Here is a 15957-nt window from a genome sequence, read left to right on the forward strand (position 1 = left end):
GTGAGTCCTATTAAAGTCTGCTTTCATTTGCTTCTCTTCACTGTATAAAGCTTTCCTCAATCGATATTTTTAGGGGACGAGCGTTTGGCTCACTTTCCTTTTTCTATTCAGGTCTGCCTGTCTGTCCCAGGTTGGTGTGTGAACGTGAGTTTCCATCTCTTGTGAGGACCCGAGGTCTGCTGATTGCTTGAAACTCTTTACAGAAGCTGAACGATGATGAGAATTAGATTCAGGTTAAAGTTCTATTATATTACAGAATGGAGTCGGTTTAAGGAGCAAGCGTAATGTCCTCTCAGGGACAGATACATGTCCAAGCACTCAGATAATGTCGTCTGTTGTTCTGATTGTGTGTTTCCAGGGTAAAAGTGAAGATGTGAACCTTTGAGGAAAACCCTCTGCTGCCTCCGGCTCCGTGAAAAGCCAAACTAACTTGTCTTTTCTTCAGCACCTCACAAGGTCTGTGTTCTCTTTTTGTATTTCTGTGTATCCTGAAGGCGTCTGTTCCAATGCGAGACGTTTCGGATGGGTGTGTGTCCAATAATTTATCCCAAAATAGAGCGTCCCTCTTAATTAAACCCAATAATAATAATAGAAATAGAAAATAGCGAAAACAAGGAGAAAACAGGAGCTCCTGCTCAGCTTCCTCTTATTGCTCTGCACTCTTCACCCACTCTTAAAAACTTTCTTCTGAACTCTCTTATGGGTCACCTGCCTGCAGGCAGACACAAGAGAAGTAAGGAATACCTCCAGCACATGATGCTTTCCCCTTATGGAAATGTGACTTTAAGTACAGTCAACGCCAACAACTCTCCAGTGTTTTTAAAACAAAGAATCATTCCACGATACGACTGACCTACATTCACTATCAGAGACTGAACATGTTGAATTATCAGAGCTGCTCCAGTGCATGGTTCTACTCATCTGTGCAGGTAACCAGTCGTACTTGTGATCTTTTTGAAGTCTGGATTTTTAAGCCTCGCTCCGCACAAAGTTTGTGAACTAGAAGTAGGTCTCAAACTCATGAAAGATTCATTTTACCTCTGCATCCTCGGATGGTGGAAGGTCTCTACTAACAACACCGAGACCAACAGCAGTTCAATTGTCTCACGTCTCAACTCAAATATCTCCACAATGACGGCAGCGTCTCGGTTAAAGGCGGAGCTGGATAAAACACACTTTTAATCAACACGACCATTTCACGTCCGACTTGGTAAACCATTGTCCAATGCAGTTTAATCAGCTAACATAAACGTCTCCCAGTATTTTGCCTGATCTGTAATACATGCCTGACATGACATATGCATTTAATAATATGTTGGTGTCTGTCAGACTCGATCCTCTGTGCAGCCTGGTAATAGATTCGCTCCAACTTGAGCTTTTTTGTTGTTGTTTTTTTCCCTGTTTTGCCTCTGGAGCTGTTTATTCTAACGTCTACATCTCAGAGGTAAAGCAGAAGGTTGTCAGTGAAAGTAAAAGAGTGAAACTCTGTTTTCCTCTGGGACGTTTCTTTATGTGGATTAAATTCTGGTCATCTCACCAAGAGGAGACTTTGGAAACTCCACATTTCCCAGAGGAAGTGAAAGGCACCATGCAGGAGTCACTTACAGTGGTTTTTAACTCTTATTTTTTTTCTAACCTTACTTGGATCATTTAGATCAGAGGTTTGCAACCTTTATGACCAAAAGAGCCGTTAATGTAAATTTCCATCCAATTTAACTGAAGCCGCGAAAATAAACCATTTAAAACCTTTAAAACGAAGCTGACGCAGCTCTTTAAGTGTCATAAATCTTTATAATTTTAGTTAAAAAACAAAAAGCCATTTTAGCAGTTTATTTTCCTTCATTTCTTGTGATTTTAATTATTGTTCCACATTTTATCTATTTTAGTTTTGCCTTTTTTAAAAGCCCTTCTTAGCCAAGAGTTAAAAGTCCTTTTGAAAATGACTTTGTGTGCATAAATAAATTAAAAACAAGCTCAAATGTTCATTTAGGTATAAGTTAGTGAAAGCCTCACAACAAAAGGGCCAAAGATTTAGACCTTTCACTTTGAAAGACTGTGTGCTGCATAAATAATATTTACTTTATTTTACTGCTTCCATCTGTTTGTCTTCAGGAGCTCCAGAGCAGCAGGTTGCAGACTGATGGGATGATGAAGACATTAAATCCATGGACATCCTCACAAAGTTCGAGATGAAGGTGTGATGATGTTTCTTCTCTTGCTCTCAACTGTCACCCTGACCCCCCCCCCCCCCCCCCCCCCCCACACACACCCAACCTCCTTCGTAAACCGATCAACTCTTTCTCTCTCTTCGATGGTCTTCCTTCCTGAGCCCTAGTGTTCTTCAGCCTCCTCCGCACCAGCCGGTCTCTCTACGTTCCACTCCGTTTCTTCTCCTGGTCCCTCCTTCTCTTTTCCCCATCTCTTCATGCCTCCTCCCTCCATCTCCTCCTCCTCCTCCTCCTCCTCTTCCTCTCTGTCTCCCTAATGTTATATTAATAATGGAGAGGGTGCGTGTTCAGCCAGGACTCCATGAATTAACCATCAGCTGGGAAGGAGTCGGAGGAGTCAGGAAGAAGGAGCAGCACACAGATGGGAGAGGAAGGTGGAGGGAATGACGGGAGGCGAGGATGGAGAGGGAGAAATGGCAGGCGAGGGAGCGGAGCTTATCATTTTTCATCGTGTGTTCCACACTGTCTATCCCGCTCCGGTCGCCTCTCCTCTCCTCTTGTGTGCTTCTGACCTGCTTACACAACACTTCTGCCTTTACACTGGGCTTCAGGGGAAGTCAGAAGGTCACACACACACACACACACACACACACACACACACACACACACACACACACACACACACACACACACACACACACACACACACACACACACACACACACACACACCCTCATAACCAGCTGTGTGTGTGTGTGTGTGTGTGCACGTCTCCATGCGCATGTGTGTTCCTGTCAAATTGACAGTTTGGGACGATAATGTGAGATCAGGCTTGCAGTCAGTGTCCTTGAACTGATAGAAGCAGCGTAGCTTTAAGGCTCAGACCTACGTATTAGACATCATCCAAGAGCTCCTCAACATCTCAAATGCCCAATGTGTAGACAACAGATTTAAGAGAGCGAGGACGTGTGTGTGTGTGTGTGTGTCTGTGTGATCCACTGTGAGACGACGAAAAGAGAGATGGGTCAGTAGGAGGGAGAGAACCGTCCAGCCTTCGGTCAAGAGGCCGAGCGCAGTCACTCAACAAGTCCCGTCATCAGCGCAGAAACATCAGCGCCAAGCCCGACTGTCACCGGCTGGAAAGAGCAACACGTCCTGCATGTGTCTGTAAAAACTGGCGTCAGAAGAATGGAAGAAAAAAAAGAGCGAGGATTTATGACAACTTTATGACCAAACAAGGTTTTAAGTGATAAATTATGTTGAAAATCACTGTACATTCACACTTTTTCTTTTTTTATTTTTTATTTGACCAATTAGATGGAGACATACTGCAGTAGAGATCCACCCACTGAAAAGGTGTGTGCACACACACTCGAGAGTTTATTGAGCATTGTGATGGCAAGTGCGAGCACGAACCCCTGAGGCCTGGTTTATACTCTTTTCTTAAAATGAAAATTGTGGACAAAAGCGTTAAAATCAAGGAGAGATGACTGAAAACAGCAAAAGTCAACAAACTGCTCAGCTGCTGAAACACGACTGGTGGAAACTGCAGATACGGGCGTGATGGAAGAAAAACAAAAAAATATATACAGGGCAGTAACAATAATCAACATGTTTATTGCATGTTCACCTGATATGGTGCAGCCAGGTGATTTTACTCTTTAAATACATTAACAATGTCATAAAGTTCAAACACAAGAGTTCTGAAGCGTTGGTGATACTGATATCAAATAGACCTGAACGTGTACAACATGACTGAGGTAACTTCACTAGTACAAAGTAATAATATGTCACTTCACCAGACAAAATAAATAAATATTATGTAGTCTGTTTTACAGCGCTCAGAAAGGCGATGATCTTCTGGTGTTGCTTAAAGTGAGACGCTCTCTGTTAGAAGACCACCAGGGGGCATCCCAAGGGTGGCCCTCGGGGGACCCGGGACCCCTAGTGCAGCCCTCAGATTCCACCAAGATTCAAACCTGAGACTGGTCCCGAGGTCGTCCCTGATCCCGCTGAAAAGACGTCTGGTTTGTCGGGGCGATGACTGGTGTCCACCCGGAGGAGATGGAGGAAGTGGCGGTGGACTGGGATTCCGTGATCTCACTGAGGATCTTGTTAGTTGGTAATTGGGAAAGTTCCTGTTTGGGAACATTTGGTTGAAAACTTGAGTCGTCCATAAAAAAAAATGAAGGATAGCCTTCAAACAATCTGTAGCAAAGTAACAAACCTTCATTCAGGTCACTCTTCAGCTTCCACTATATTTATGTACGTTTTGACTTGTGCTGTCAAACTATTTGAATTTGTAATCAGATTAATCACGGGATTGCTGTGAATGAATTAATCACAATTAAATATACATTTTTATTCTACAGGATATTAATCGGGTTTCATTTTTGGATGAGCAGACTCGAGAAAGAAGGTAATGTATATATATATATATATATATATATACGCTTAACGTGATTAATAAACACCTTTAACAGTTCATGTTAAAAAAAAAAAAAACCTGTTTTTCAAAACCACTGGAACCACATCAGCATGACGGTAACTCGACTTGGACAAACTGCACTGTCCACAAGAGGAGGTCAGTTTTGGACCAGCTTGCCAACAGATATAAGAGAATGCCCGACTTACATAAAAAAAACAACCTAAACATTAAAGTAAACCAGTCCTGCAATCATTTTACATAAATGTAATTTGTATAGTTTTTATATTTTGTTTTGTATTCCTTTATACATTATATACTGTAGCTTGTGTGACCCGCCTCAGGACTACAGATGTAAATGAGCAGTTTTTCTATAATCTGGCAGATTTACAATTTTGTGTACGATTTGTATATGATCGTTCATTTAAGCCCCTTTCCCCCTTGTCCCCCCTTGTAGCCTGCCTCGTCACTCCAGCCCTTCCCTCATGTGTTCCTTGGATTTCTTCATGTTCCTGACATCTACTTGTTGATGACTCCTCGCCTCTGGTTTTGAATAAACTCTGTGAACTTCCTAATCCGCGTCTGAGTCTGCGTCTGGGTTAACTTGCGTTCCCAGTTTTAATGAGATTAATCGTGATGATGGATTAATCATGATGATGGATTAATCTGCGTCAATGTGTCAATTTTGACACCCCCAATTACCACAGAACTTTTTATTGTAGATTATAGTGTTTCACAATAGGATATTTTAAAGACAGTGTTAATGACTCATTTTCATGTCCAGTAGTTCCAGGAGGTCTTTGGTTCATGAGGAATTCGTGAAAATGTATTCTTACATTTGGTTTCAATCAGTTGAACCCAATTTGTAAAGTTTTTCACTCACAAAAATATAATAAGACACAAAAGTGCGTGTACATCAACAGCGGATCGTTAAAAAACATATTTAAATACCACGAAGAAGGAAAAATACAAAAGACACAAAAAAGATTAAGAACAAGTCGGGTTATGTTTTAAAATCAGAAAGGAAAAGGTTAAATTTGTCCTGTGTTTGCTTTTAACACATCCAGTTTAAGAATAAAAAGTTGGCTTGCTGTCAGATACGTCCCACCCCCTAACAGCTAACAGTCAGTGGTCTTAATGTTGTGGCTCGGTGTATTGAGTACGTAACATCTGGGTATTGAAAAAGTAGCCTGCAACATGAAATACAAAATAATCCCTGTTAAATGGTTATGTTTACTTTATCCACCAGTCAGAGAAATCATTTTGTTTAGACAAAAATTCTAAGATACAAAAATACAAGTTATTTACAGAGTAAATACGAAAAAATTATGTGGCACAGTAAGACAAACAAAAATATGTAACAGAGTAGAAAGCACAAAGAAAAGCAGCTTTTAAAAGTATAAACAAAATGTGCATCTACATCATGCATGAATGTTTGTGTAAAAAAAGGGATGAATGTTAGTATAAGAGCATGTATGACCGTTATTATAAATGTGTGGTGTCTGAGCTGTGAGTCCTCAGTGGATTAAATGTGTTTTTTTAGGATTCATCTCTTGTTTCTGACTGTGGCGCTGAAAGAGTCGACAGAAACTAGTGAGATAAATCACATTAATGTATAGAAAGTCTATTAATGTTGGAACTTTTGTTGTACTTTTACTTTTAGATCATGTTGCACCGTTATTTTCCATATATGCTGGCTTATCTGATTGTTTATAAAAGATATAATTTGAAAAACATATTCTGTTCATATTCATTTACCTTTCCAGGTACTTTCGTTCAGGGAATAAAACTATTTATCATTTATTTCCCTTTTATTCCTCTCATTGGTTGTTTGTGTTTGGACGCCCAGTTACCACACACTGGAGGAGAACTGTAACCCAGTACAGCTTCAATTACTGCAAACCTCATATTCTGAAATGAGCATGTGCTTCAATTCAAATCTCCTGGCAAAATGAAGAGTGGGATCTTTTGATACCAGAAGCTATGTGATTTGATTAGATTAGATTAGATCGTACAAGTGTACCTAATAAAGTGACCAGTGAGGTTACGTAGAGATATGGTGTGGAACAGCGAAAGATAAAAGAAGGAAGAGATAAAATCAGCAGCACCGCTTTTAATCAAGCTGCGTGCACATGTGCAATCATAGGCTGGTACATCTATGGTCCATCTCCCTGCAGTGTGGAGGATATCTATTAATAAGTTCATCTGATTCATCTATAAATACATTTCTCCTCTTTCTCCTCACACCGGCTCGCTGCATAACAAGCTCTGACAGTAGCCAGTTGGGTATAGCTATGCATGTGGCTGGGAGAGTGTGTGTGTGTGTGTGTGTGTGTGTGTGTGTGTGTGTGTGTGTGTGTGTGTGTGTGTGCGTGTGTGGTGGGAAGTGTGTGTGTGCGTGTGTGTGTGTGGGGGGGGGGGGGGGGGGGGGGGGGGGGTGCCTGTATGAAATGAACGTATGATTCTTTGTTCTTCGGCACTACGGTGTGCTGAGCTTTCAGCACAGCGGACAGCGCCTCAGGCCTCGGCTTTGTTTAGTCTGAGAGCAAAGGAGGGAGAGTCTCTCTCACACACACACACACACACACACACACACACACACACACACACACACACACACACACACACACACACACACACACCGTCATTCGTTCAACTATCAAAATCATGTGCTTCTTTTGTTGTTGTTACTTTGTTAATTTATCTCCCTGCTTAAAAATCATGTTACTGTCTAGATCGAGCCGCTCAGGCTCCTTTTATTCTAACAACAGTTGGAAAGTGTTTGGATCAGTGTGATAACTGTAAATAATATATGTAGCACGAACAAGGGTGGCCACCGGGCTGGAATCAGAAGCACAAAGAAGGAATAAAAATGGCCACAGATTACAAAGTCTTACTGATTTTGTAAAACATGGTTTAATCACAGTTGGTGTCAAATTAAAGGAAAGAAGAAGAAGCGCTGTTATTTGGAAGAACAAATCTCAAAGCAAAAGACATTGACTCTGATTAAATGTCCCATATTATCATTCTCCCTCACTTCCTTGCTCCATTTTTTTATTGAACGTGTGCTCATACAGGTGGATCAGAGATTTTCCCTTCATGATGTCATCTGGGGGTGGGGGGGGGCGGGGGGGGACCATTCCCTCTGGTAGTGGATACTGACTGTGACCCTCCCACAGGGAGAGATAAACTCTTATATAGATTACTTATGTACCGAGTAAATGTGGAATTGATGGGTTTTCTCTGAAAAACTGCCTAGAAATGACTGTGTTGCACTTGATGCAATGTAAACAAGAGCAAATAGAGATTCCTGACCTTCGCCAAGGATCGACATGGACACAGGGAATAGACACATATTCCACATCCAGATCAACTGCATTTGTTCATTTATTTAGTTTGGTGATCATCACCAAAATGTAATGGCTTCTTCCTTTGATCAAAATGCACCTGTGTACCAGTTTTCTTTTGAAGGTCGGCTCATTAGTTTCTGTGATATCTTGTTAACTGACTGACAGACAACCAGACGAATAAACTGAACTGAACTGAATAAATATCTATTATGGAAATGTCTGATAGTTACCTTTGCAGTTAGCTCCTTGGTAGTACCTGTAACACCACACTAACTATTCTGAAACGTCTGATCTCCTCTTGGGTCAGATTCCGTTTCAAACTGGCGTGGTGAAGAACCAGCGTTTCTACGAGCCACGGCAATAGAGTTGCTGTAAACCTTTGCCACGTCTTCTCCCCGAGACGGGCCTGGAGATAGACGTGTACAGACACAGAAACAGGCGAGAACGTAAACGTCTGAAGATCTCGCCTCTACTATTTCTATCGGCTCCTTTGATCTTCCAGGACCGTGTCTCTCCCTCCTCACTGCACAGAAATGTATCATCCATCTGAAGGAGCTCTTCACTCCACAAACAACTCCAACCATCTCCACCCCCCAGAGCAAAGTATCCCACACCATGTGGCAGGGGCATTTGGGGCGGGGGGGGGGGGTTCTGCTTTGCTGCCCCTCGCCTGTGGAAAGCTCTCCATGACCATCGGACAGCTCCATAAAAAGGGTCTTAAAAACATTTATTTCCTTTCAAAGGTAGACCCCTCAATGCACATTTTAACTGATTTATATGAACAGGCTTGTATTTCTTACTCACGGTATTGATCATACACGTGGCACTGTTGCTATCATTTTCTCATCTCATCGTCAACCTGACGGCTCCACGAGGTGTCACCTTTGTGGGGAACATGCATTTGGGGGATGAGCAGCAGAGTTGCGTTTGAGGGTTTGTGTCCTCAAAGAAAAACTGAATCAAATCGTCTCTCCCAAACAGTTTTTCCTTTACTGTTGCTCTCTGCTCCTGCCCTGAGCTTCTGGGGTATTCAGGACCGAATCGCACTTGATTTTCATCATCAGTGAGAACGTCTCTGTCTGCTCGAGGAATCTGTGAGACTCGTTTGATCAGGACAGAAGCTGCTGTTCCCGATCTTTAGAGTGAGACAAGATCTTCATTTCATGTCTCAAGAGGACGGCGCCCTCAAATAGCCTTCATCCTGTCTGCGCCTCAGAGCCTTAAGCTGCTTTTTACAGATATCTAGTGAAGGTTGACAGGACAAGATGGCCGACAGCGTGCTTCTCCCTCGATACCCACACAGTCAAACTGTGGTGTGATTGGACGGGAGGCAGCCGTGGCTGTAACATTTGCACGAGAACCTCCACATGTGGGGAAATGTGGAGCTCCGCAAAAAGTCCTGAGTCTGCCTGCTGCACTTTGTTTATTGGGTCAATGTGAGAAGAAAACGTGTAGGACGCTCTGCCGATCACTGCTCCGACAGAGAAACTTCTTTCAGTGGCGTCGCTGGGAAAACATGAGTGTCATCATTCAAAGGACGCTCAGTTCGGAGACGTGGGGATGAAGCTGCCACCGGCATCGATCTCAAAACTCTGCAAATCAAACTTCCTTCCAAGATGGCCGTGCTCGCCTCCACAGAGCGAGTTTGTCAGACACCACCGCCATAATTTGGGAGTGAAGAGGATGGAGGAACCTGACAGCAGTCCTGATCTCACCCACATTCAACACATTCAACACAGTTTGGACGTGCCCCTTGTGCCACAGTGACCAAATCTATCTATCTATCTATCTATCTATCTATCTATCTATCTATCTATCTATCTATCTATCTATCTATCTATCTATCAAGTGTATTTATTTTTATTCTATTCTTGCAGTAAATATAATTCATTAATTCAATTTACAATTCAAGAGTTGTACACCTGGAATCTGCACAAAAAGAATACGTAAGCTGCGGCGCAGGTCATGTCGTCATCACGCAGCCCGGTAGGAGGGGGTGACGTTGAAGACCCCCACAGCCCCCACCTCACCCCCCCACACCCACCCCCCAATCCGCCCCTTCATGTGGATGCTGCGACCGAGCTCCTCCTCCTCTCCTCCTCCAAAGATGTCGCAGGAGCTTCTCCTCTCACCGCGGCGTCTCTTTTCTCTCTTTCTCTTCTTCCCCTCTTCTACAATCTAGCGGCTGTCAGTGCGGGGAGAAGCCGCTGGTCGGTACCCCGGTCCGAGCGCACGCAGTCTGCGGTCCTCCTCCTCCTCCCCCTCCTCCTCACCATCATCATCACCATCATCCTCCTCCTCCACACGACGGAGGTGTTTAAACCCTCAACCCGGCGCATCCTCTCTCTCTCTCTCTCTCTCTCTCTCTCTCTCTCTCTCTCTCTCTCTCTCTCTCTCTCCCTCTCTCTCTCTCTCTCTCTCTCTCTCTCTCTCCCTCTCTCTCTCTCTCTCTCTCTCTCTCTGCCTCCCTCCCCCCTCCCTCCTTCTCTCTCCACCGCCGCAGCACTCCGCCGTCCATCGGTCAGGTGACCGCGGAGAGCGGAATATTCATCAGCACTGTCGTCGTCTTTCATCCCTCCACTCCTTCGGACTCCAGGCAACCGGAGCTGCCGCAGCCCCGGTCCACCCTCCCCCCTCCCCGCTGTATCTCTCCTCTCATCCGGTGTGGGACACTCTCCGCGCCACGCACACGCAGATTACCGGGGATTTTGCCTCCCCGCCTGCGCGCGGATGCTGATGTCCTTGAGCTCGGCCTGCACGGTGAGTCGGTGAGTCCGTGCGCGCCCGGTGCCTGTGCGTGACTCTTTTTTTCGCAGGACGCGTGTTTTCTCTCTCTCTCACTCTCTTTCCTGAACATATTAGACAGAGCAGTAATTCACCGGGAGGTTTTTTTAATTTTCATTTTGCCCGGCCTGATGTGGGTTTCTCCTCTGAGGCCTCCACAGCTGGAATCACAGCCGCTACAGTAGGAACCTGGCAAACACCGCTATGACATTATGAGGAGGTGTGCGTACGTGCGTGCGTGTGTGTGCGCGCGCGTGCGTGCAATGTGCGCAGAGCTGATGATACGTCTCCATCCATCCGTCCAATCATCCGGTTGTCACTTAAATGAAGCGGCTGCAGGCAGCGTCTCTTGCCCGGCGGCGTGCGCTCCCCTCCGGCTTCGTTCTCCCGGTTCTCCCGGTTCTCCCGGTTCTCGAGGCTTTTAGGTATCAATGGCTTTGTTTGTCTCTTTTCCGGCGCATCGCACCTGCAGCGCTCAAGTCTGCGGGGGTGTCCGTTTAATCTGCTCAATCTGTGTCGGTGGTGGTGGAGGGGGGTTGGGGGTGGGAGGGGTGGGGGGGACCTTCACAAGTCGTCCTCCCGGTGGTGGGGGGAAGCAGGGAGGGGGGGCCGCGGCGCTGGCCGGCCGGTAACCTTGCGGAGGGACGGAGGGTACACGGGCGAGTGGCACGCACGCTGCACGGCGCGGGCCTGTCGGAGCTCAGCCTCCACCAGGACCCGCATGTGCAGAGGATGGAGGCACGTCTGAAGGTGACCAGGAAAGGTCGTTCTGTGTGGGAAACACACTGTTGCACCGGGCAATTCCTGCACAGAGGAGGTGCAGCTGCAGGGTGTGTGTGTGTGTGGGTGCGTGCGTGTGAGTGTGTGCGTGCGTGTGTGTGTGTGTGTGTGTGTGTGTGTGTGTGTGTGTGTGTGTGTGTAGGTGGACAGTGGCTCGTGTGGGAGGGACATGGGGCAGAGTAGGATGAGAGTAGACATCCATCCTCATGAGACTTTTCTTTCTCATTGCTGTTGCTCCATCTTCATCCAGTAATGCAGATAGTCCCTATACCTGGTCTTTAACCCTTTCAAGAGGGCACATACTTGATCTTTGGATTTTCTGGGGGGAAAGATAATTATAAACAACTCTGCTGCTCATCCATCATTTCAAAGTAGGTAAATGTGCTAATTCGGTGCTTTAAGTCCTGAGCAAAATCAGTTTGGAAGTTCCAAACTAACAGAAAGCTTGCTTATGTAAGACTTTTTAGCTGAAAAATAAGATTTTTGTGTGATTGAGCCCAACCTATATGTATGAACTTCACCTCATATGACTGACAGATAGACTGCATTCACTATCACATATAAAGCAAGTAAGAGATACTCACTTATTAAAGCAAAACACTTAATGCAAACATATAAATGTAACGCAGAAGTTGAGAAGAAATATGAGCAAATGAGGAAGTCACCTTACACGGTGATCTGCCTGGTAAAGGCTTGTAATGGCTCCAGCCACTCGGCTGTGTCGAATTCTAAGTGTGCTGTTCCCACTGGGCATTCACAAGAAGTGCGGGTGGCGCCAAGCCAGTGGTGGCAAACAGCAGCAGCAGCAGCAGCAGCAGCAGCAGCAGCAGCAGCAGCAGCAGCAGCCGCATCATTGTCCCAGATAGAGAGGCGACGCTTCAGTCTGACAGGAAAAATGTGACTGGAGGTGCACAGGTTGAAAAAATCCTAACGGGGTGGTCCGAGTGTGGCTGGATGCCTGGACGGGACCACGCTGCACAAAACACACAAACACACACAAACATTCACACACACGCATATGTGCATGTCCCTGCTTGGCCTAGACTCAGAGCCTATGAGGACTTTCACTCCTGTGTCTTCCACTCCTCCTCAGCCTTCCTGCTGCTACGATAAAGAGAAAACACCTGAGGGAGAAGCAGTGTCCACTTACTTTTATTTTGTTTCTTAAAAAAAAAAGAAAAGAAAGAAACTTAACAAATTGCTGTAACCCTCTGAGGGATAGTGTGGATAAATGGGCCGGCTGCTGAGGACTGTGGTGACCTTTTGTCTGACTCTTTTCATGTTCAAACACATTTTCAGCCAGGATGACCCTCCCTCTCCCTCACCCGCTCCTCCTTTTACACTCTCATTTTGAAAGTGCTGTGGTGTATGACACATTAGTGTGTGTCATTACAGAGATCATATAATTGATGTCTCTAGGCACGAGTGTCACTGTCTTCTTTGTGTGTTTACTGGGTATTGCTCCCATCCTGTTGCTAAAAGTCTGTGTTCAATGCGTAACAAACTGAGTAACTAAGTGTTTTCCTTTGATTTTCTTTCTTTGCGGTGTAATGTACAGTCTGAAAGCTGCAATCACAGGGAGGGTTATCACAACAGTTTATTTCATACATGTGCAATTTGTAATGCTCAGGGTGAACCAACCAGCCAGGTTTCAGATAAAACAAGAAGTACTCTATTTTGGTTTATTCTCACAGATACGATGTTGCATTGATTTTCTATCCCTTACAGACATTTCTCATGCGTTTAATTATTGGTGGACTTTGGTGTCAGTTTCTGTTGGTGCTTCAATCAGCATGGGGACAAAGCTATTTGCATTAAACGAGAGGTTCCAATGATATGGACTGAAAGTTGCATGCCAAAAGGCTCAATCTGTCTTGTAGGATGACACTGCATCATGTAATAATGACAAAGAAGTAATTTCCCTATAAAACTGTGATTCCCAATTTGGATACATAACACATTACAAAGACCCAAAACTAAACAGCAGATGGCAACGAAGCCTCGTGTAATGCAGCACTGAAAGTTAATTGTCTTGTCTTGTCTTGTCTTGTCTTGTCTTGTCTTATCGTATCTTATCTTATCTTATCTTATCTTATCTTATCCTATCCTATCTTATCTTATCTTATCTTATCTTATCTTATCTTATCTTATCTTATCTTGTCTCGTCTCGTCTCGTCTCGTCTCGTCTCGTCTCGTCTCGTCTCGTCTCGTCTCGTCTCATCATGAAATAGCCTTAGCGTATTGAATGCTTCTGAGATAGTCCTGGTAAAGAATAAGAGATGGAGAGAGAGCAGAGAGAGAGAGAGAGAGAGCGAGAGAGAGAGAGCGAGAGAGAGAGAGTGGGCTGTACTTGGCCTCTGAACTGAGTTTTACACTCAAATTACAAAAATAATTTCTACTCAGTTCCAATACATAAAACACTGTATGAGCCCCCTGTAGTCTGGATACATTATTGCACTTGAAGACACAAGGTCATTGTGCCCTGAAAAGCTCATGTTTTGAGAAGATTTGTATTTACCTAAAGTCGTGTAAGCAGGAGTACCACAATTTTCCCAGTTTGTCCAACCACACAAAGAGCATTTGTCAGCTATCCGTTTCAGTTTGAAAAGGAAAATTAGTAGGGTGAAATTAAAGTCTCGCTGTCTTAAAAGTAGAATACTGAGCCTGTTTTGATACAAAACAGAGGGGGGTGGCCTCCATGAAGTGCATTTGTGCGTGCGAGTGGAAGCTGGTTCCTCAAGATCTCCTTTGAGTCGGGCATGAGAATAGAGGGCTGCATTACCGCAAGTACCCACTCAAAATTGTGTTAAATAAGAGGGAGTGGAAGGACTCCAGGACTCCATTGAAATTGGGTATGGGGACAGTCGGAGGTGCCATAACTCTCCATCTGTCATGGAGTGAAGTGGGTACCTGGCTGATCATATGGCTGGACTAGCTTCCGTAGCGTTGACCTCCCTGAACATGACATGAGGTGGTGTGAATTCTGTCACAGCCTCAGTGGCACTGACCTCTCAGGACTTTAGACGGCTTGATGCGATGTTGATGACCCAGCTTGGCGAATCCACGTTTGACTTTCAGCAGTCCGGGCAGCTTTGACCTCCTGAAGACAATGTGTAGGACAGTGCAGAGAATTCAGCTTTACACATCGGCTCTGCAACATCGACCCCTGTGGATAGGTGGCTTGGCGTCGCGTCGACTACCCAACTGAAGCCTGGCACAGGTTGTTCGTTGTGACTCGATGTGCGGCAGTGTTGACAGTAACGCTGGACTCCCTTGATGCTGCAGCGCTGTCAACCCTCCTGGACCTGGTGTGACCTGAGCGATTGATATGATCTGAAAGGGCATGGTGGGACTCCATCCTTTGGTGGCATTAACCCACCCTGGACCAGGCAGGATATGACGTCTTGAGATGGTGCGGGATGGCTTTGACAATGAAGCTGAACTCCCTCACAGCCTCACCTGGGTCAAGCCCCCTGGACTTGGCCCGATGTGGGCGGCATTGAAGATACAGCCATGTTGTAGTGCAGGTTCATCGATATCAACAACCTAGATGCTTACAAGACGTGGCGGTAGTGGTGTGGTGATAGCTGGGGCTGTGATTGACACGCTAGTGGACATAATGGACATACTGATCCCTCTGGAGACATGGGGTAGGGTGGCATTAATGGGTCAGCCGACCCAACTTCTACAGCCTCCAGCAACATCTGGTCCTACGTAACCCTCTGCTAGCTGACTGCAGGCAAGCAGGCCAGTAGGTGTAGGGCTCATAGGCTTGTCGTTTGCAGTCTTGGTGATAGCTTGAGATGTGGCAAGACATGGCACACATCAGTACAGACGGGGAACAGGAAACCCAACGTGGCTTGACCAAATACAAAACCAAAATATGTAATCTGAAACTCTTCTCAACGATGACATGAGTCGCCCCAAGAACGATGGAATAGAAAAGATATCTACTGAGCGGTCACAGCAACAGCAAACCTTTACATAAACAAGAGACAGGACAAGAATCACAGCGAGAGCAACACAACAAGACCTGAAACACAAGAAACTGTGAGGGAATTGCACAAAACAACACACTGGATAAATAAGCCTTGAAGGCAAAAGACAAAACAGAATCCCACACAAGACAGCAAGGGCTGTTTGTATGTGTTACGAAGGCCAAACACGTTGCACAACAAAGTATTTTTCTTTCATTTGGATTATTCTGCAATGCAGCCTCACATGTGCAGGGTACACATCAAAGCTCAGAAACAAGCAGAAAGACAGACTCCCAGTTAGTTGCAGTAGTGCGGAGCATGAGCAGAGGAGCTCTTTCTTGCGTGAGCGTTATAAAATCAGACAGAATCAGTGAGTAAGAGATTGGGCTGGGAAGAAAATGCGCGACTGCCTGAGTAAATAAATGATTGCAGTAGCGGGAAGCAGATAGATGGAGAGCGCGACAAAATGAGGG

General features: G+C 45.1%; 1 protein-coding gene across 1 annotated transcript in view; it reads left to right on the forward strand.

The window, feature by feature from the left end:
* Positions 1-10452: 10452 nt before the first annotated feature.
* The window catches only part of atp2b3b (ATPase plasma membrane Ca2+ transporting 3b), a gene marked incomplete at its 5' end in the record, with an annotated part of 80060 nt that continues 74555 nt past the window's right edge, over positions 10453-15957 (forward strand). The window contains one exon of the mRNA XM_080468667.1: positions 10453-10703. The remainder of the gene's footprint in view (positions 10704-15957) is intronic.

Source organism: Lipophrys pholis (assembly GCF_963383615.2).
Source record: "Lipophrys pholis genome assembly, chromosome: 8".
NCBI lineage: Eukaryota > Metazoa > Chordata > Actinopteri > Blenniiformes > Blenniidae > Lipophrys > Lipophrys pholis.